Source organism: Balaenoptera musculus, chromosome 15 (genome assembly GCF_009873245.2).
Source record: "Balaenoptera musculus isolate JJ_BM4_2016_0621 chromosome 15, mBalMus1.pri.v3, whole genome shotgun sequence".
Taxonomy (NCBI): Eukaryota; Metazoa; Chordata; class Mammalia; order Artiodactyla; family Balaenopteridae; genus Balaenoptera; species Balaenoptera musculus.
The window spans coordinates 48,504,452-48,524,057 of NC_045799.1; the positions used below are offsets into that span (position 1 = coordinate 48,504,452).

The 19,606-nt window shown below is 51.3% G+C and overlaps 1 protein-coding gene across 6 annotated transcripts in view; it reads left to right on the plus strand.

Annotated features, from left to right (window-relative positions):
* The first annotated feature begins 5,002 nt into the window (after positions 1–5,002).
* RRBP1 (ribosome binding protein 1) overlaps positions 5,003–19,606 on the plus strand; it is a 57,817-nt gene continuing 43,213 nt past the window's right edge. For 3 of the 6 annotated variants that reach the window (XM_036824441.1, XM_036824446.1, XM_036824444.1), the window contains exon 1: positions 5,005–5,241. The gene's annotated coding sequence lies outside the window, so the exon portion shown is untranslated. Of the gene's footprint in view, positions 5,242–19,606 lie in introns of all 6 variants that reach the window. The other 3 variants (XM_036824443.1, XM_036824445.1, XM_036824442.1) reach the window with 2 other exon arrangements.

Sequence of the window (19,606 nt, forward strand, 5' to 3'; positions counted from 1 at the left end):
AGAACAGTGACTGACATGTGATAGGTCCTGAGTTGGATTCATCTGTTGGATGAATGGATGCACGTTGCTTCTACCTGTCCCCGCCCCCCCGCCCCCCCAGCTCCAATCACTTCTCAGCCCTCCACAACTCGGTGGCCAACTTTTCACCCACCCCTTCCTCTAAAACTGTCCTGAAGGTCCCTTTTGATTCCTGAGTTGCCACGTTTAACACACATTTCAGTCTTCATCTTGCTGAATTTCCAGTCTGCATTTAATCCTTCTTTACTTCTTGAAACTCTTTCCCTTCCATGTGTATTTCTGCTTGTTTTCTTTTGCTTCAACCATCGTCATGAGAAGTGAATGCCCTCTCTAGTTTCTGATTCCCAAAGAAAGGAATGAGCCTTGTGGAGCAGCACTGAGATGCTCCAGTCAAGCCCAGACTAGAAGTGAACCCCCAGCCCACCCATGCGTGACTTATGCGTGAGCCAGCCAAGATCAGCCAAGCTTCAGCTGCCATAGATGTGTGAGCTCTAATAGGAAACCAGAATTGTGATAAGCCACTGAGTTTTGGAGTGATTTATTATGCAGCAAAAGCAGATTGATACAGACTCTTTTGTGGGTTTTCCTTTCTCTGTGCAGGACTCAAGCTCTGGTTTCTCCTGTTCCCATCCACGTGCAGCTCCCAGCTTCACATGCTGGGTGTGATCATCTCTGTCCTTAAGGTTTGAACCTTCTCTCGTGCTCAAGTTTCCAACTGTAATAGCCACACTGGCCTCCACCCCTGAGCTTCAGACCCAATGAAACACTATCTCCCCCTGGACTTCCCCAAGACTCCTCAAATTCAACATGTCAGAACAACAGGCAACATCCTCCCCGCTTCCTTTCCCCCACCTATTCATTCTCCTGCGTGTCCTGCCCCTGCAGTGACACCACCATGCTCCCTGTCATTCGGGCCAAGAACAGGGGCTCACAGGTGGCTCCTCCCTGTCCCTCACTCCCGTGGTCACGAAGCCTCACCTACTTCACCTCCTGAACACCCTCATGAAGGACCCTTACACCTCCCAACGCTGCCACTGCCCTGTTCAAGCCCTCACCACCAGAACTATTGCAATGGCCTCCAACCCAGTGGGTCCCCAACCCAGCTGAGCATCACAGTCAGCTGAAATAGGGGCCCACGGGAGCGACCTTGGCTGTCACTGACCACAAACCCTTCCCTGAACCACCACTGCAACCCACACAGGTACAGCACACCTTCTGGGATCTGGCACCAAATGCAGTGGTTACGCTCATGGACCCTGGCGCCCACCCCCCTCCTCTGACCAGCCCTGTGACAAAGGGCAGGGTACTCAACCTCTCTGTGCCTCCGTTTCCTCATCTCTAAAGTGGAGATAATAACTGTGCCTCCTTTACTGGGTTGTTCTGAGGGTTAAATAATTTTACTTATTTGTAAGGCATCTCCGATAGTGCCTGGCACGTGATAAGACCTAAAAATGTTACGTCCTTTTTTTCACATGATATTTTTCTTCTGCTTGTCATTTATCATCCTTTTTTAGTTGTTGATAAACTAAAACCTCTTTTCACACTGTATGATATCTTCTCTTTCTGCCTACTCTTTAAAAATAATATTTGCAAGTCAGTAATAGAAAGCAAAGCCCTGTCATGAGTTCATGGGCTGTTCTAGGTAATTATTCTTGTATGTTTAGTTTTTCCCAATAAGAATGCTTTATTTGTTTTTAATATACAACTAAAACCCAAAAAGGACATATCCTTTTTTTTTTCTTGAGTCAGGTTGATTGAAGAATAATTTGCTTACAAACCAATTCGCCCTTTTCAAGAGCGCATAATTTGATCGTGTAACTGTCACTCTCACCAAGGTGTGGAGCGTTTACATCACCTCTAAATGGTTCCCTCGTGCCCGTGAGGCTCACCTTTTGAGACTCAGCTCTTCTTACCCTCTCCTTCACCCTTCAAGCTTTGGCAAAACATCACAAATCGGCGGGCCCCTCGTGCACCATGCTACCTAGATTCCAGGCCTCCACCCGCCCTGTTCTCTCACCTTCTGGCCGGGCTAATCCCCCTTCTCTTTCAAGCTTCTGCTCTCACCCCTCTGCTCTCCGCAGTCTGAGCTCGCCTCGTCCTCTCTCTGGCCTGTTTTTATGTGACAGACCTCACTGGCCTGTCATCCAGGGGGCGGCAGGGACCTGATTCCCAGGCTCCAGCCTGTGTCTGGCACTGAGCAGATAGGACCTGGAGGCTGCGCTGGGCGATGGGATCCCTCTCGTGCTGGGTGGCTTGATGGTTACAGGCCTGCGGCAGGGCCAGGGGCTCTGAGCCTGGGGGAAGCCCCTCGCTCCCCCACAGGCACCCCCTGTCCATCTAGTCCTGGGGGTGGTTCCCATTTTTCCCAGACACGCCTTCGGAGAGAGCAAGGCTGAGACACGCTGAGAAGGCGGAGCAGGGCCGAGGGGGGCAGTCTGCAGGCACAGCAGCGGCTGTGAGTCAGGCCGGCTAGGAGGTGGGGGTGGATTGGGGCAGGGGCTGACCTCCTCGTGGAGGCTGGACAAGGGGCAGGGACCGAGCAAAGGCAAAGGCTCAGGCCAGGCCACTCGTCCATACTGATCCCTATGTTGTGTTGAGGCCAAACAAAACGTCAATCATGGGAGGGAGCAGACAGACCCTTTTTTGTAAACACCCTTCACTCGTAGGGAGTTTGTAATCCTATGATTCGTTTAACAACATTTATGGAATGTGCATTTACGGAGCCCCTACTCTGTGCAGGCGTGGGGTCGGTAGAAGATGCTATCGTGGCCCCCAGACGCCCCAGGCACTCAGCCTTCTGCCAAAGGCTTCTTGCTGCAAACAGCTGCTTCTCTCTGCTGGAAGACTTTCTCTGACTGACGGAGCATCGGGGTGAGTTAAAGCCCCCCAGAAGTAGCCCTCCACCACGAGGACTGGGAGTCCGGCACCGCAGGTGGGACACCTCTGGGGCGGGCTCCACACGGTTCCCTAGTGCCCAGCGATGCTGAGCCTTGGCTGCCCGCAGAGGCCACTTGCTTGACATTGTGCTCTTCACCAGCCCCTTCCCATCCCACTCTCCTACCAGTGTTTCCTGTGATCATCCCTCAAATGAGTCACTTGCACCCAAACCCTCCTGGTCAGGATCTGCTTCTGGGAAAACCAGTGTGAATAAGATGAAGGAGGTCTGTGCCCACAGCAAGGCCTCCGAGGGCAGTTGGGTCTTTACTAGGTCTGAGTATCACTCTAGGCTGCTTGCCCAGCCTGTAGTGAATTCCGGGCACTCGACAGACACCAATGAATGGATGGATGGGTGTATGGATGGGTGTATGGATGGGTGGATGGATGGGATGGATGGGATGGATGGGTGGGTGGGTGGATGGGTGGATGGGTGGATGGGTGGATGGGTGGATGGATGGATAGATGGATGGGTGGATGGGTGGATGGGATGGATGGGTGGATGGGTGGATGGGATGGATGGGTGGATGGAAGAATGACTCTCCAAAACCCAGAGAGGGGAGCAATTGTCCTAAAAGTGTACATCCATGTTCAGAGAGGCTAACTGGTTTACCCACGGCCAATCAGAACTAGTTGGTAGCATATGCCACCCAGAAGCTGGGATTCTTGACTTTTACGTCAAGCCGGGGCTCACCACTGGAAGAAGACTGAGTGTGGAAAGCTAATCCAGGTTAATTCCCGCGGATTAATCATTAATATGCTAGGGAACTGCTGAGATTAAAAATATGAATGAACGGTTTAATTTCAACCCAGCCCCTCTTTATTCCCTCATGATGGCTTGTATTTCCACATCTAACAACTCGTACAGTACCAGTGACAAAGAGGGAGGGGGTATGCGAGACTGTCCAAGAAACAGCTATTAGGAACAGGATTCTGCAGCCACGGGGGTGGGGGAAGTGGTACAGGGCAATTCAGCCTGCAGCAGCCCTTTTGGCCTCCCAGAAACCTTAATTTCAAAGAAAGTGGCTTTGACTCAAGTTCAAAGAGTTAGCTTTAAGAGACACTGATATAATGGTTAAAAACCAGGCCTAAAATTATCTTAATTGAAAGACTTATTTGGTTACGAAGAGAGAGTGCTGGGTTATATGCGGGTGGTGGAGTAGGGGTCGAGAAGGAAGTCCTGTCATGAAGCACCGTTTGCTCCGTTTTCTGGAAAGTGGGTGAGTTTATGTGGGTCAGACCCTCTCACCCTCCCCATTGTGGAGTAAAATGCCAGAAGGTCAACTGCAGTCATTGCCCTGCTGCCAGTTGAGGTTTGGACGGTGCCTCAGTTGTAACCTCCCTAAAAATGGGTGCAAATGACGTCCACCCTCCATTCCTCTTGCACCGTCTGGCCTTTCCGCCCCAGTTTACTCAAGAAAATTCTTTCTGGTGCTGATTGCAATCTCTTTGAAGATAGTGCCGTGCCCTCTCTGGACTGACCCCCAGCAGAACTTGTCCTCACATCTAGGGCCCGGAGGGGGCGCTGCTGCGGGGGAAGTCAGTTGGTTTTAAACGAAGCATTTCTCCCTACTGTTCGCATGTTGCGCAACCCTGCTCAGGGTGACACCCACCGCCATCTCAGCTCGGAGGGGCCAGGGGCGCAGGCGCGGCGCCGCCGGGATTCGAACCTTCTCGGCCCGCCGGGCCACAGCCTTCCCGGAATCAGCTCCAGCAAGCAGGGTCGCTGGCCCGGGGTGGGTGGGGCCGGGAGGCGCCCCCTCCCCCGTTCGGCCGCGCGTTCCGGCCCCGCCCCGCCACCGCGCAGGGCCGAGAGCCGCGCCGCGCGGCTCCGCCCCTCCCCGGCCCCGCCCCCGCGGCTCCCCGCAGCTCCTCCCCTCTCCCATTGGCCGAAGCGGAGACCCGCCTCTCCGCCCAATGGCCGCCGCCGCGGCTCGGCCGCCCGCGCTCTGACTGGTCAGCGGCCGGCGGAGTGGCGGGGCACGGGCCAATGGGGAGAGGCGGCTCGATGAATGGCTGGCCCGGGTGGGGAAGGCAGGAGGCGGTGATCCCGGCGGAGGGGGCCGTTTGCCAGCTCCGAGGCAGAAAGTGCCACGACTCCACACGCGCGCACGCAGCCAGCGAGCGGCCGGAGCGGACGGCGGACGGGGCGGGTGGCGTCGGGGTCGCGGCGCCTGCAGTTGCTTGGGGGCAGCTTCTCGGCGGAGGCTCGGCCGGCTCCTCTCTCCCGGTTCCGCGGCGGCGGCGGCTCCTGCCCTCTCGCTCTCCCTCCCGCGTCTCCGGCTGCAGGTAAGAAACTTGGCCGGGCCCTGCAGCGGCGGCGGCGGCGCGCGGGCCAGGCCGTCGGGGCGCCGGGGCCGGGCCGGGCGGGCCGCGCCGAGAGTGACACGTCTCCCTGGCGGCCCCTCCCCCGGCGGCGCCCCCGGCCGTCGCTGCGGCCGCGGACCCTGGGGGTCCGGGCGGGCCCCGGGGGCGTGTGCCGGGCCGAACCCCGTGCAGGGGCGTTGGCCGAGCGTGCCCGAGGTGTGGACCCCACGCCCTTGCCGCCTGCGGGACCTGCGGCGGCCCCGCGGCGAGACGTGGCCGCCCCCCCCCCACCTCTCTCCGTCCTTCGCAGCCGGGCCGTCGGGCCGGCCGGCGCGCTCCGAAGTTGGGCGAAGAAAGTTGGCGGCGGGGCGGGGCGGCGCACAGCTGGCGGAGGAAGGGGTTAAGCTTCGGGAAGCGGCTGGATGACGTTGCCGGGTTGGAGTCCGGGCTGGCGGGGTGGGGGCGGGCGGAAGGCGGCGGGGGCCGGCGGGGGAGGGGGCGGGATTGAATGGGGGCCCGGGCCGAGCGCGCCCGTCTCGGGCTGCGGCCGGGGGCGCGGCGGGGCCGGAAGGCGCCGACGGGGCGGGCCGGGCTCAGGACAGCAGGGGCCGCCGTGCAGGGACTCGGACCGTCCGGGTCCGGACGCCCGGCGGCCGCGGTGGCAACTTCCCGGAGTGCGGGAGGCGGCTCCCTGCTCCCCCTGGCGGCGGGGCCGGGGGCGCTGTTTGCCCGGCCGGCCTCGCGGACCCGGTGCGAGGGCGTCCGGCGGGGGAACGATGAATGGGCCGGCGGTGCCAGGTCCGGCGGAAGTGGCACCTCCGGCCCGGCCGTCAAGAGCGCTGGCACCCCGCCTGGCTCCCGCCCCGGGTCCCGGGCTCCCGCCCTGGCGCCGGGCTTGGGAGGGCGGGCTGGGGTCCACGCTTCCCGGGCAGCATCTGGGAAGCCTCGGGGAACCCTCCCCACACTGCAGGTCACAAACGGTAGCTCGGGTGGTGTCATGGCTAAGGGGTGGGCTTCCGAAAGCCGGCACCGTGGGGAGTCGGCCAGGCTGTTTCACGCCGGGGTCCGCTTCCGACACTCCGGGGTCCGCTTCCACGTCGGAACAGCCGGGCTGCCGGAGAGAGAACCGTGAAGACCCAGCACGTGTAGGGAGTAGTCCCCAGGTGTTGACTGTTACTGTTTTTGCATGAGTTTCTAGGGTGTCCGGGCCGGGAGGGAGGTGGGGTCTGGGTTTGGCTCTGGCCCGCCCGCTGCGGACGCAGCCTTGCCACGTCTTGTCGTCTGGATCCCACCCCTGCCACGCTGCAGACCCTCTGCTTAGGGTGCTTAACCTCTCTGAACCCGGGTTTCCTTATCTGTAGCCTGGAGATAGAACCACCCACTCACTGTAGGGTCCGGCAGCCTCCCAGGTAAGTGCTGGGAAACCCTGGGACCTTGTGCCAGCAGAAGGAAGTTTGGCAGTAACTCCTGGAGTTCGGAGGTCAGCAGAGTCTAGGAAGCATTTAGAAACTGAAACTTTGCAGGCTCTTGGGAGCCTTGCGGGTCACTGTTTTGCTGGTGTGCTGGAACCTTCAGAGCGGGGGCGTCTGCGTGGCGTTTTCTGGACTTTGGGGAAGGAGGTCTCTTAAGAGCTTTGGCTGTTCCCGCGGGGCTGGGGAGCACTCTGCCTCCCCCTACGCTTTTCTCTGTGCTTGGCTGTCTTGACTTCCCCCTGATCCAACCCCAGAGAAGGCTCGGTGATCCCGCAGCGGGCTGTGGTGACGTCTCTGTTCCTTTATGAACTCTCCAAAGGTCAGGCCCACTGTGGGCTGCCAACTTGTTTCCCTTCCAGAAAGAAGCTTCCGGTTCTGAGGGCCTGGAGATGCCACTTCCCTCTCTGATGAAGCGAAGGAGGAAAGCTGGAGGCAGGAGGCGGAGCAGGGCTTGCACGTTCAGGGCTTCTGGACCCGTTGAGCTGCGGGGTGGCGGGGTGGGTGGCCAGATAAGGAGAGAAAGGTGTCTCGGGGACTGGAAACAGCCACCAGGGAGTGGAGCCGCAGGCACTGTGCCGGATCAGAACTCTTCGCTTTCACAGTTAGGAGTCGGCCTCTGAACATCTCTACAGAGATTAAGAAGTTAGTTTGGTACCTTGGTGCATGAATAGTTTTTGGTGATGGGAGAATTTTAAATAAATCCCAAGCCACTGAGTCACATTTGAGCAATTATGCTCTTTGCTGAAACGAGCCCTAAGTCAGTAGGCTGTAGTGATGATACAGCACCAAATTCCACGTAAGTGGCTGAATGCAAACAATTTGATTGGCATACTGGTTTATTATGTAGCAAGGATGCCTTTTTAAAATGTCAGGACCCCAGACTTTTCTTACTTGTTCTTTTATCCCAAGGAGTTGTAACGAGGAGGTGAGTGACATATAGGCAGGGAGTCAATAGTTCTTTCGAGAATCCATATTTTTCTGTGCTAAAATCTTGTTTTGGGAGAAAAATATGGTCAGTGAGAATGATGACAGTGGAGACAGTGCTGTCCATCTGTACGTCCTGGCCCGGCGATGGTTAAGGCCTGGCCCGTAACACAATAATTGCGGATGAAATGAGGCAGACCAGCACACCTGTTAAATTTTCTCCAGCTATCTCATTGGACAACTGAAGCTCAGCCCAACTTAATTTTTAAGGTTTACTGTTTAGAGTCAGATTCACAGCTTTGGTGTACATCTCGGCCTCACAGCAGCCCGTTTCCATAGCGTAGATGTGGTTGTTCCCATCCTGTGGATGAGAACATAGAGGCCCAGCAGGTCAGTTCCTGTTGCCCAGCTGCTGGGCGATGTGGGCACGGCCTTCTGAATGTTCACCAACACCTAACAGGCCGTATAATTCCACACTCGTTGGGACAGTAAGTACCCCAGGGAGCACCTGGAATTGGAAGATGGAAACGAAGGCGGGGAGTCAGTGTGGGGTGTGGCAGTAGCAAGACAGTGCTTTCATTTCATGTCTTCGTCAGGCGTCTCCTGTGTGCCAGGCCTTTAGACACCACAAACGAACCTCGTTCGTGTCTGAAGACACTCCATCTAGAACTGTGTTGTCCAGTACGGTAGCCACACGGAGGTATTTCAACTTAATTAAAGTTAAATAAAATTAAACTAGTGGCAGTTCATGCGCTTCCACCTAATAAGATGTCACCGTTAGAAAGCAGTTGTTCCTGACTCTTGGTGTGCATTATAAACTGCATGTTAAGGGAAAGAAGGCGGGGGAGCAGGGGCGCAGCACAGACAGTGGTCATGCCCTGGAGAGCTCCTTACCTAACACCAAGGGCATCAAAGTGGTCAAATGTAACAGACACAGAAAATAGGTATTGGGCCGAAAACATGGCTTGTAGGGAAAGTAAATATTTAATTCTAAGTGAGAGAGCCTGGGCAAGAGGGCCACTTAGCATTATAGAAAATTAACCTGGGGACTTCCTAGGAGGCTGTTTTCTTAGGCACACAAGTTCTGATGAGTCTCCTGAAACAGGCAGGCCGACTCCCACGACTGAAGGCCAGACACATGTAGCGTGTTTCCTTTAAGAGCCGTAAGTGACATGCATCTCCCACCTGCCTAGCAACGCAGGGCAACTTTAATTTATAAAGAAAGTTCTGTAATTTCTACATTTGATGATTTTGGCAAGGCTGGAACAGCTGCCGGTCTCCTAACCTTACACAGTCCAGGGTACAGGCGTTTTCCTGTTTGGCTGGCGGCAGTTGTTTCCTGGCTATTTGCAGGGCTTTGTTATGGTCCATAGAACTTTGAAAGGATGACTGGATAGTATTTGGGGAGAATTTCTGAATTCTTGGCTGTACTAGTGGCCTCATCTTAGTACACTGTGTAGAGTAACGTCAAACCAGTTAACAAAGAACCCAGAGTGATAGACAGCTACTTTCTTCTTGGTCAGACAGGAGGCCCCTAAGGTTGTGCCGGAAGTGATCAGCTATTTATAGTGATAGTGAATATCATCTGCTGGCTCCAAAGTCGGAATAGAAGACCATCTTAGACCCAAAGCTTTAATTCTGTGCCCTGACCCTGGTTGAGTTGTGAGTGAACCAGGTGTGTTTCAGGCTGTCTTGAGACTGGTTCCCAGCTGGAGCCCTGCGTGGATGGAACTTGGCTGGCACGTGAGGTTTGTTCAGGCCCGGGTTGCTAAACAACTAAGCCACCTTTTAAAATTGGAGAAGTTGTTGTTAACATCTAGATTTTGGGGTCCTCTTGGGGAAAGTGGGAATTTCTGGGCACACCAGTTCTGCTTTCTTGGGTGGCAGCCGTAGACTGTCGTTGTCTTCCCTGGGCAGGGGCTGTGCTCTCCTCCCAGCCTCACTCACAGTACGTGCTTGGGTGCCGGCGGTCCCCAAGGGACACTGTCTACCCCAGCGTCTAAGAGCAAGGAGGAGTTGGAGGGCGTCCGCATGTGACCTGAGTAGTCCCCAGCATCCCCCACTGGCTGCAGCTTGGGGCAGCGGGGGGAGCACTGGTCTGGGTTCTAGTCCCCAGAGTAAGTGTTGTGACCTTGGATGTGACAGTTCTCCTCCCTTGGCTTCAGTTTCCTCCTCGTGTAATATGAAACCAGGCCAGTTGGCCCCATCTTTCAGGCCACACATCGTGGTTTATCCTTCACTCCGTGCCTTCTCACACTTGTATCCTTTACGACGGCAAACCTATCAGCTCCGTCCACTCTCACCGCATCCCCTGGTGCCAGCCTGGTGCAGACCCCTCATCCCCCGGGTTATTTCACTAGGTCTGAAGTGGTCTGCCTGCTTTTGCCCTCACCCCCTGCCTTCTGGTCTGTTCCCAGAGCAGATCGTGTCACCCTGTGTTCAGGACCCTCCTTGGCCTGAGTCTGTCCAGTGGCCTCCAAGGCCCCTCTTTTCCCTCAGGCTTCACTGCTGCCACCCCCACCCCCTGCTCTGGTCACACTGGCCTCCCTCTGTTTCCCGGGCAGGCCCTTCTGCCGCAGGGCCTTTGCACATGCTCTTGCTTTCCCTGGGGAGCTTTTGCCCAGACGGCCATGTGGCTTGCTCCCCCACCATCCTCAGGTCTGTGCATTGTGACCTCCCTGACCACCCTATTTAAAGTGACAGCCCCGGTGACCCCTGTCCCACTTCTCTGCGTGGCTTTGTTTTCATTATCACCACCTGATGTGTCACATACGTGACTGACTTTGTCATTTCTGACACTGGAGTGTAAGCTCTCCCAGTGCAGGGATGTGGCCCCCCTGTTTCCCCGAGGTGTCCCTAGTGTCTGGACAGTGGCATACAGTAGGTGCCCATCCTTGCCGAGCTAACAGATGATTTTCTAGTGCCTGTGTTCTGTGAGTACATTATCATTTAGCCTCAAGTAGCCTGGATTCCTAGAGCATCAAATATAAACACAAAAAACATATTCCAAAGCCAAGCGACTTTTGGATTCCCTCCAGCCTGGCTCCAGTTGGGAGACTGACCGTTACACTCATGGCGGTGCTGCCACACGTGGCCCATCCTGCTCCGCCAGCAGAAGCCAAGGCTCTGAAGTGACCCTTGGCAGAAGGCTTGGGCGTTCGCTCTCTCCCAGGTGCCCTGCACCTGCAGGCCGGTTAGATTGGTCTCAGCGCTGCCTGTTCTCTGCTGTCCGTCACCCAGGCGGGGGCCTCACCAGACCGGGCCCTTCCCAGGTGCCTGCGCTGGTTCCAGGAGGAGAATTCGCAGCGAGCATCCTTTATTTCCCGGCGGAGCTGATGAGCTAGATGGGTTTGCAGAGCAGCCGAGCGTATCGGTGACGACGCCCTCACCAGGAAACAAAACGTTATTTTTGGTTTGAACCGTGCACTGCCTCTGAAAAGAGGTGGGTTTCGTGTTTCGTGAGCAAGAGTGTTCCTTCATGGTAGGAGGGGAAATTCTTTTCTGGTAGTTGGCATTCCATTCTCTCTTCTTTTAGTCAGACTTTGTTGGACTAAGAGGGCTGGATGAGATGAACCTCCCGCCTCCCAGATGGCGTTTCCTCGAGGACCGGGCGTGGACGCTGGGCAGGTGCGGGATACTGGAGCCAGGCGGGCTGGCTGGTCGCAGCCCCTTCCAGGCCGAGCCCACATCCCTCGTTGCCTCCTCTCTGCCTGCCTTTGCTTTTAGGCAAAGCAATGGAAAAGTAGATCATAGATTCCTGGCCCCTCCTGACGGGAGGATCTGGCCTACGCATTTCACGCAGAACCGTGAGAGACCGGGTTCTGGCCCTCAGCCCAGGCAGTATATTCTATTGGAACTTTTCATTCAGTGGTTAAAATGTACAACTCAGCTGGAGCAAAAACTATTTCCTTTTTAATTAAGGCTCATCCTGCATAGGAATTAGATGCAGCTTTATTTCTGTTGAACACGTTTTCATTTCCTGGTGAGTTCTAGATCGTCGTAGTTGGGCAATTTCGTAGTAACTGCAGTGACTCGGGGAAGGGGTCAGTGCGCAAGAGTGAGCGGTGACGACACCGTCAACAGCGGCCTCGTTAGTGACGTGTCGTTAGGGGCGTGGACGGGGCTTTAGCCACGGCCGAGCCGGCCACTGTAGCCTGTGTTGTCGCCTCCAACCTCAGAGGGAAGCCCTGAGATTTGTTCTGAACAGTCTGGTTTCGGAAGCCGCGGGGACAGCGAGGTCTGTGGGGCTTGGAGGCGGGAGGCGGTGCCCACCGTGACCTTGGTCCCCACTTCCCCTCTCTTGGGAGCTGCGTGGTGAGCGCACGTGAGGGGCCTGGGGTTGGCAGGAGTGGATGTGCCGTGACAGACCCGCCTGGCATCAGAGATGCTCCTCCTTTGCGAGCTGTGTGGATTCATTTTCCTACCAAAGTTGGCATGTGTGTATATACATATTTTAACTCTTTACTAAAGTAAAATACAAATACAGAAAAATGCACTGTCCCGTCTACAGCTTGCAGAGCAGCGCCCCATGTGACCAGCCGGCCAAGAAACATTGTCCCCCAGCAGCTCATTTCGTGCCCCTCGGGTAGCTGCCCGTGCCCGGGGGTAACCACACCCCTGACCTGTAGCTCACAGGTCCCTCCCACCTGTGCGTGAACTCGGGGCAAGTGGACACACGGCCTGTGCTCATCGTGGCCTCCCATTCGACGTTACGTGTGAGCATGAGGTCCGTCCGTGGTCTTGGGCTATTGTAGTTCATCCCCCTGTTGTATATGCTCTGCACATCACTGTGCCGGGGCACTTGGATAGTTTCCACTTTGGGGCTTCTGTTTCGATGTACTCTAAATTACATGATACTGTGAAATACAGTCTTGCCCCTGACTTTGGCGGCCGCGTGTCCACTTTCCCGCTGGGTCTGTTCCCAGGCGTGGGGCTGCGGCCACGGGAGGCATATGCTCAGCCGTGGACAACAGTGCGGACTCCCCAGGGTGCTGGTCCTCGTTTGTACTCCCACCGGCAGCATAGGAGCTTGGAACATGACTTCAGCAAGGAACCAGGGTGAAGTTGAGTTACCACTGCTACTGATAAGAAGCACCCCCTCGTGCTGCCCTCCCCGTGTCCTGGAGATGGTTCATCAAAGATGAGCCTTTTCATAGGGCTTGCGGAAAAGGGTCAGGTTTTACTGCCGGTGAGCAGATGCTCTCCAAGCAGAAAGGCAGCCCCTCGCATTACATGAGGGAGGGCTCACAGAGTTTTGATCTGCGGTGAGACTCTTCATCAGACCCCCCACCTCACCCCGGTCCCAGCAAGGTAAATGTAGTGACTGTTGGAGTGTTAAGTGGATTTCTTCAAAACAAGGGAGCTGGCTGTTGGGTACCAGAGGTCATTCCACCTGAGCCTCTGCCCACCTGCCGGGACCCTGCGCAGAGCCCAGGGCCAGGAGGCAAGGGCACCGGGCAGGCTCCCCTCCTCCTGGGACAGATGTGCATCCAGGCTTGGATCTGGGAGTCACCCTACATAGCAGCCCTCCGGTCACATCGCAGGGATGACCTCTTTCCTTTTAAGAGCTTGCCTGGCTGGGGTTTGGTTTGGCCATGAGTGGCAGCAGTGCCAAATGTCAGTAGCTTGAAGAAGGGCGGGCGGCCTGTGTTCCGGTGGCAGGGTGGGCTGGTGGACTAGAGCAGTCTTCTCCCTCTGGTGGGGCAAGTGCTGCAGAGCAGATGAAAACAGCACCTGCGGAAAGCACTGAATGGCTTGGAAGATCCTGAGGAAGGTAGTGAGGGGACCAGAGTCTCAGTGCAGAGAATAACCCTGGATGGTGAGCACAGTCCTGAGGGCGTTCGGTGAACTGGGCAAACTGGGAGTTCTGATGGCACCTCTGGGCGCAGGGGGCAGAGACCAAGGTGGGCAGGATGATGGAAGCTGTGCCCACCGAGGACTCCTGCACCTCCAGGGTGAAGGTGAGTCAGAAGTAAGCCCGTCCCCTCTTGAGATGTTGTCCTTCATGCAGATCCCGTGACCTCAGAGGTAGGACATTTTCAAGCCAATTCTGACTCTTTGTAGAGAGTGCTCCAGGGCCAGTCCACAAGCAAGCAGGTCTTTGAAGGACTGCGCCTTTATCCTCGGCTCAGAGAATCCCCACGTGTAATTTTCAAGGCAAACAAGCATCCCTGGTTGAGAATAACCAAACAGAATGCCGCGCGTTCAGCGAATGAGGACCAGCAGGAACGTCTGTGAAAACAGAGACAGTGAGTGGTTGACACAGTGTTTAAAAGCGCTTCTTACTCTGCTTAAAGTAATAGACAAGGTGGAAAATACCTACAAAGAAAGGAAACTGTTAAGTGACCTAGCAAATTTGATAAAGGAATCAGGTGCAGTTTCTAGCCATGGGCAGCTCAACCACTATAGTTAAAAACCCAATGGATTGCAGCGCGTGATTAACTGGAAGATAGAGCAGAATGTACAGATTTCACTTTAGAACCAAATAGGGCAGTAACTTCTAAGACCAACTGAGAATCAGGGAGAAGAGGTGGTGTGCCAGAGCCCGTGTTGGATGAAATAATGACTGAGAATTGTACAGAATGGAGGAGACACCCATCCAAACAAGGGAAAAACACCCACATGTAGAAAGTGTAGTGATACAGCAACCAAAGGGAAAAATTCCAGAGTGAGGGTGAAATGAAGGTAACTTTTAAGGCAAAAACCAAGACCCTTAATTAGTGACATCTTGGCTAAAGGAAATTCTCCAGGATGTTCTTGGAAGGAAAATAGTGCCAAATGGAAAGAAGAATGAAGAAGGTGGGAACATTTGGGCAACTCTAAACAAATGTGAAAGAATAATAATAATGTTTGGGGGGGGGGCGCTGGAAAAAGGGTATGGTTAATGACACCTAAGTTAGAGGGGTGTTAGAATTAGTGGAGAGAGTAAAGTTTTGTTTAACTTTGAACTTTGTGAATCTCACATATTATTGTGTTTTAAAGGTAGTCACTAAAGAATAGAAACTGTATTCTGCAGTAGTAGAGGGGGAAAAAAATGGAGTGATTTAAAAACAATCCAAAAAGAGATAAGAAAGGAGACAAAAAGAACTCCAGGATGGGTGGGGAAATAACACAAAATAAGATTATAGAGTTAAACTCAACTATATCAGCATTTAAAATGTAAACTGGGGACTTCCCTCATGGCGCACAGTGATTAAGACTCTGTGCTCCCAATGCAGGGGGCCCGGGTTCAATCCCTGGTCAGGGAACTAGATCCCACGTGCATGCTGCAACTAAGAGTTCGCAAGCCGCAACTAAGGATCCCACCTGCCGCAACAAAGACCCAGTGCAACCAAATAAATTAAAAAAAAAAAAAATTTTTTTTTTAAAATTGTAAATTGACTAAATACTCCAGTTAAAACATAAAGATATCTTACTGGATTTTAAAAATCCAACTCTTGTTTACAAGAGACAGGGTGAAAATGAAAGAATATATAAAACAAAAATTGACAGAACTACAGGAAATGGTCAAATCTATAAGCATAGTAGAGAATTTTAGCATATCCTCTCAGTAATTGACAGCTAAGCAGACAAAAATCACTAAGGATTAGAACTTTGAACAAAATTAGGAATGTGATCTATGGCTCTATATAAATAAAACAAAACACTGTAGCCAGCTAATACGTATTTGACTTCAGAATTTTCAAAGATTGGCTGTATCCAGGGCCTTAAAGTCAGTCTCAACAAATGAAAGGATTGAAATTATGTAGAGCAGGTAGTCTGACCAGAGGTCAGTTAAACTAGAAATATGAATAAAAAGATAAATAGAGTATCTCCATGTATGTGTATATTAAAATAAAACACTTCTAGCATGTATTTGTAGGTCAAAAAAAAAGGAAAATAGAAAATGTTTTGAAATGAATGATGATGAAGATACTACACATCAAAACTTGTAGGATGTAGCTAAAATATTATTTATAGGGAAATTGATAACTTTAAATACATATATTAAGAAAGAAGATGAAAATTAATGAGCTAAGTAAGCATCTGTCTCTAGAAGTAACAAAGTCAAAATAAACCACTCAGAAGGAAGTGACAATGAGAAGGGATTAATGAAACAGAAAACAAGTAAATATACAGTGGAGTTCATTCTTACAAAAGATGAATAACGTTGACAAATATCAAGCAATATTGGTCAAGAAAAAGGCACAAATTATATCAAGAGTGTAAAATGGGACTTCACTACAGATGTGGTGACATTAAAAAGATGAGTGGTTATCATGAACAACTTGTGCTAATAAATAAAAACAAAGCAGTGTCATAGGTGTTTATTAACCACCAGAGGAGGGGGCTCTACCACACATTGTACATATAAGCCTTCTTTTTTCATCTCAGCATGGTGATAATTTTGCAAGTTTTAACAACATCAGTGAATTTCTGGGAACATATAACTTAACAACACTAAGCTAAGAAGAGAACCAAGAACCTGATGAAGGGACACCTACAGGAAAGCCTACAGAAAACATCGCACTGCATAGCAAGACACCCAGAAGTTTTGCTTTGACATCAGGAAGAACAGGATGCCAGCAGACACGCCTTCTCTTGAGCACGGTGTTGGCGGTCCTGCCCTGTGCAAAAATTCAAGAGAAGTGAAGCGGAAGATAGAAAGATTGGGAAGAAAGTGTTAGTAGAATTAGGCAAGGTTGCTGGGGCTCGGGGGGAACCACCCTACAGAAATCAATTACATGTCAGTATTACCAGCAACAAACAGAAAATGAAATTTAAGAGAGACCCCATTTGCAATAGTGTAAAACCCGAAAAACCAAGAAGAAAATAACTCTTTCCCAAAGCGTGTGAGACCCCACAGTGTGTGTTCTCTTCCTCCACCAGGATGCCTGTGCTTTTCTGTTTCAAGGTGGTTCTCATAACCATGTGACCGTGTAAATGAGTGGCCCCTGCCTGATTGGTATTTAGTGGAGCCTTCACACAGCAGACGCTTGGAGCGTGGATGTGCTGAGGTGTGATTGGACACGGTGGGGAGACTACTGATCCTGCTTCCGGGGCGCTTCGTGTCCACTGCAGGAAGCACTCTGCACATCTGAACTGCTCGTGGGTGATTTGAGGACTCAGGATTCCTGATCCCTACCTCGGGCGTGTAGTGAGCCCTGTAGGCTCCTCGTAAGCGCTCAGAAGATTTAGGTCTATTTAAGTGCCTACTTTTCCAAAGACTGTTATTTTGGAGAAACACAAAAGCATGTCAATGCTTTGTTTTTTTTCCTTAGCAAAGAAATTGAATCTGAAATGGCCGATGAATAAGCCAAGGCTTAGAATAGAAGACATTTCTATTTTTAGTGTTTTATCTTTCTTTAAAAGGAATAGCATTGTTTCTTTGAAGTAGAAAGTCAGTTATTTCCATCCTCTTAAAACATGAAATAAATTATTTCCGAATACTATATCTTTTAGTTACCAGGTTTTCTCTTAGTTTTAGGTTTAAAAAAAAGAAAATAAAAAAAAAGAAGAATTAGAGGTTACACTTAAAATTTTAGATGAGATGACCTGAAAAGTCTCTTCTCTATAAACATTTAGAAATGTTAGATGGAGCTAATAAGCATTCTCTAAAAAGCATAGCTGAGTTTACAAGGTAGTAAAAGATATTACCGAATCCCCTAAGCCAAGGGCGGGGACTGTCTGGGTCCAGAAGTAAGCTGACCCTGCAGTGTGGGTGTCGCGTAGTCCTCCAAAGTCTGGGTCTTGGGTCTTTGGTTTTTATGTCCAGGTGGGAGCTGGGTGGGGGGAGTGAGAACCCCACTGACACTCCCATGTAAAACCTGCACTGAAAGGACAGACTAGTGGCCAGGGGAGATGGCACGGGAGCTTATCTGTTTTCTCCTGAGGCGGGGTAGGCAGAGTCTCCTGGGAATATTTAACAGGAGCTGCTGCATCTAAAAATGTGGCCTTACCTGCTGCCTTCTCTGAAGCCCTCGTTGAAGCAAAGGTAAAATAGCTCTTTAGAGACAAGCCTGAAATTCAGCCCAGACAGGGTTGCAACTTAATAAAGTCCCACCAGAGTCACTGTCAGAGGTATAAAAGTAGGTAGTGGAAAACATTAATGGGAAAAAACAACACCAGGGAGAAAACAAGGCGAACTTGAAAAAAAATAGAATAACTCAAAGGACTGATAATAGAGCTGGTTAGATTCAGCTGAAGAGACAATTGGTGAAGTGGAACATATGTCCGAGTGGTAGCACAGAGAGATTGAAGTCTAGTTAGGACTTCTACCACAAAGAAACAGGAGCAAGGAAATCGCAAAGAACTAAGTGGCCAAGGGCTTTCCAGAACTGGTGAAAAACATGCGAAAGCGCAGTGAGCCTGACTAAGACAGTAAAAATAAATACACATCTAAAGGCACTGGTGAAGGCTTAGAACCCCGAAGATGGATTTTAGAAGTGAGGGGGTATTTTTAAAAGGTATTACAAAGGAATGACAGCTCAACAACATGTTTTTCCATAGTAAGCACACACCCTGCCACGGCTGCCAACCAAAAAAGCCAGAAGACAGATAAAATAATAATCTTCCAAGTGGTGAGAGAAAATAACTGTCAGCACGGAATTCTGTACCCAGTTAATCCATTCATGAAGAGCGAGGGTGGAGGAAAGAAGTCCTTCCAGGGCTGTGAGGACTGAGGATGTAAGAGGACATTCTTGCTGAAACAAGTAGTCGAGGATGTACTTTGGGGAGACTCAAAAGAAGGCGTGAGGTGCAGGAAGCAGTGGCCAGCTACAGATCGGGAACCATTTGGGTCCATTTCACACGAGTGTCCGGGACTCCGAGCGCCCGCAGGTCGCCCAGGTATGTGCGAGGGAGAGGCAGGTGGAGCACCAAGGCTCCTGGGAAGTGTCAGGTGTGTATGTTAGGAGAACGTAAGGGGAAGAGACATTTTCATGACAGCTTTTAAAAAGAGCGCTTGCACACAGACACACAAAAGAACAGAAAAGTGTAGCTTTCAAACACAGAGGAAAAGATGTCCAGTGGAATGCAAATAAATAAGGGGGGGAATAAGCAAAGAAAAAGTATTGCAAATAGGAATAACAAAACAAGGGTATAAATGAGTCCTGTTACATAGGCAATCACAGTAGATGTTGGTGAACTAACCCTACCAGTTAAAAAGACAAATTGCCATGCTGGCCTGAAAATAAAATCCAGCTATATGCTGTTTTTAAGAGCTCCACTTAAAACATATGAACCCAGAAAGGTTGCAAATGGAGAGCAGAAAATGATTCTAGACCAATATTAACCCCCCAAAAGTTGGCGTAACTTTTTTTTTTAACTGGAGTATAATTGCCTTACAATGTTGTGTTAGTTTCTGCTGTACAACGAAGTGAATCAGCTATATATATACATATATCCCCCCATCCCATCCATCTAGGTCATCACAGAGCACTGAGCTGAGCTCCCTGTGCTATGCAGCAGGTTCCCACTAGCTGTCTATTTTATACATAGTAGTGTAATTCATGTCAAATCAGACATACAATCAGAATGAAGTGGAAAAAATAAAGATCATTCTTAGGGATAAAGAGGATCACTTTATAATAGAGGAAAAAATAGTAGGCACTTTATCAGAAAGATGTAACAATTCTGATCTTATATTCACCTAATAAGATGCCCTCCAAATAAAGCACAAATTGACAGATTCCCAGGAGAAACTGATAAATCCATGATTATGGAGTGTTCATGTCAAGAAGTTAGAACAGTATAAACCAATGGAAGTTGGAGGAAGGAGTAATGAAAATTAATTATATAGATTGGATCACAAACCCAAAAGCTGGTTCTGGAATCATCATTGAAATTGAAATAGCAATTAAAAATCAGCTGTCTGCCAAAGGGAACCTTCATACTCTGTTGGTGGGAATGTAAATTCGTGCAGGCACTATTGAAAACAGAACAGTGTGGAGGTTCCTCAAAAAACTAAAAAT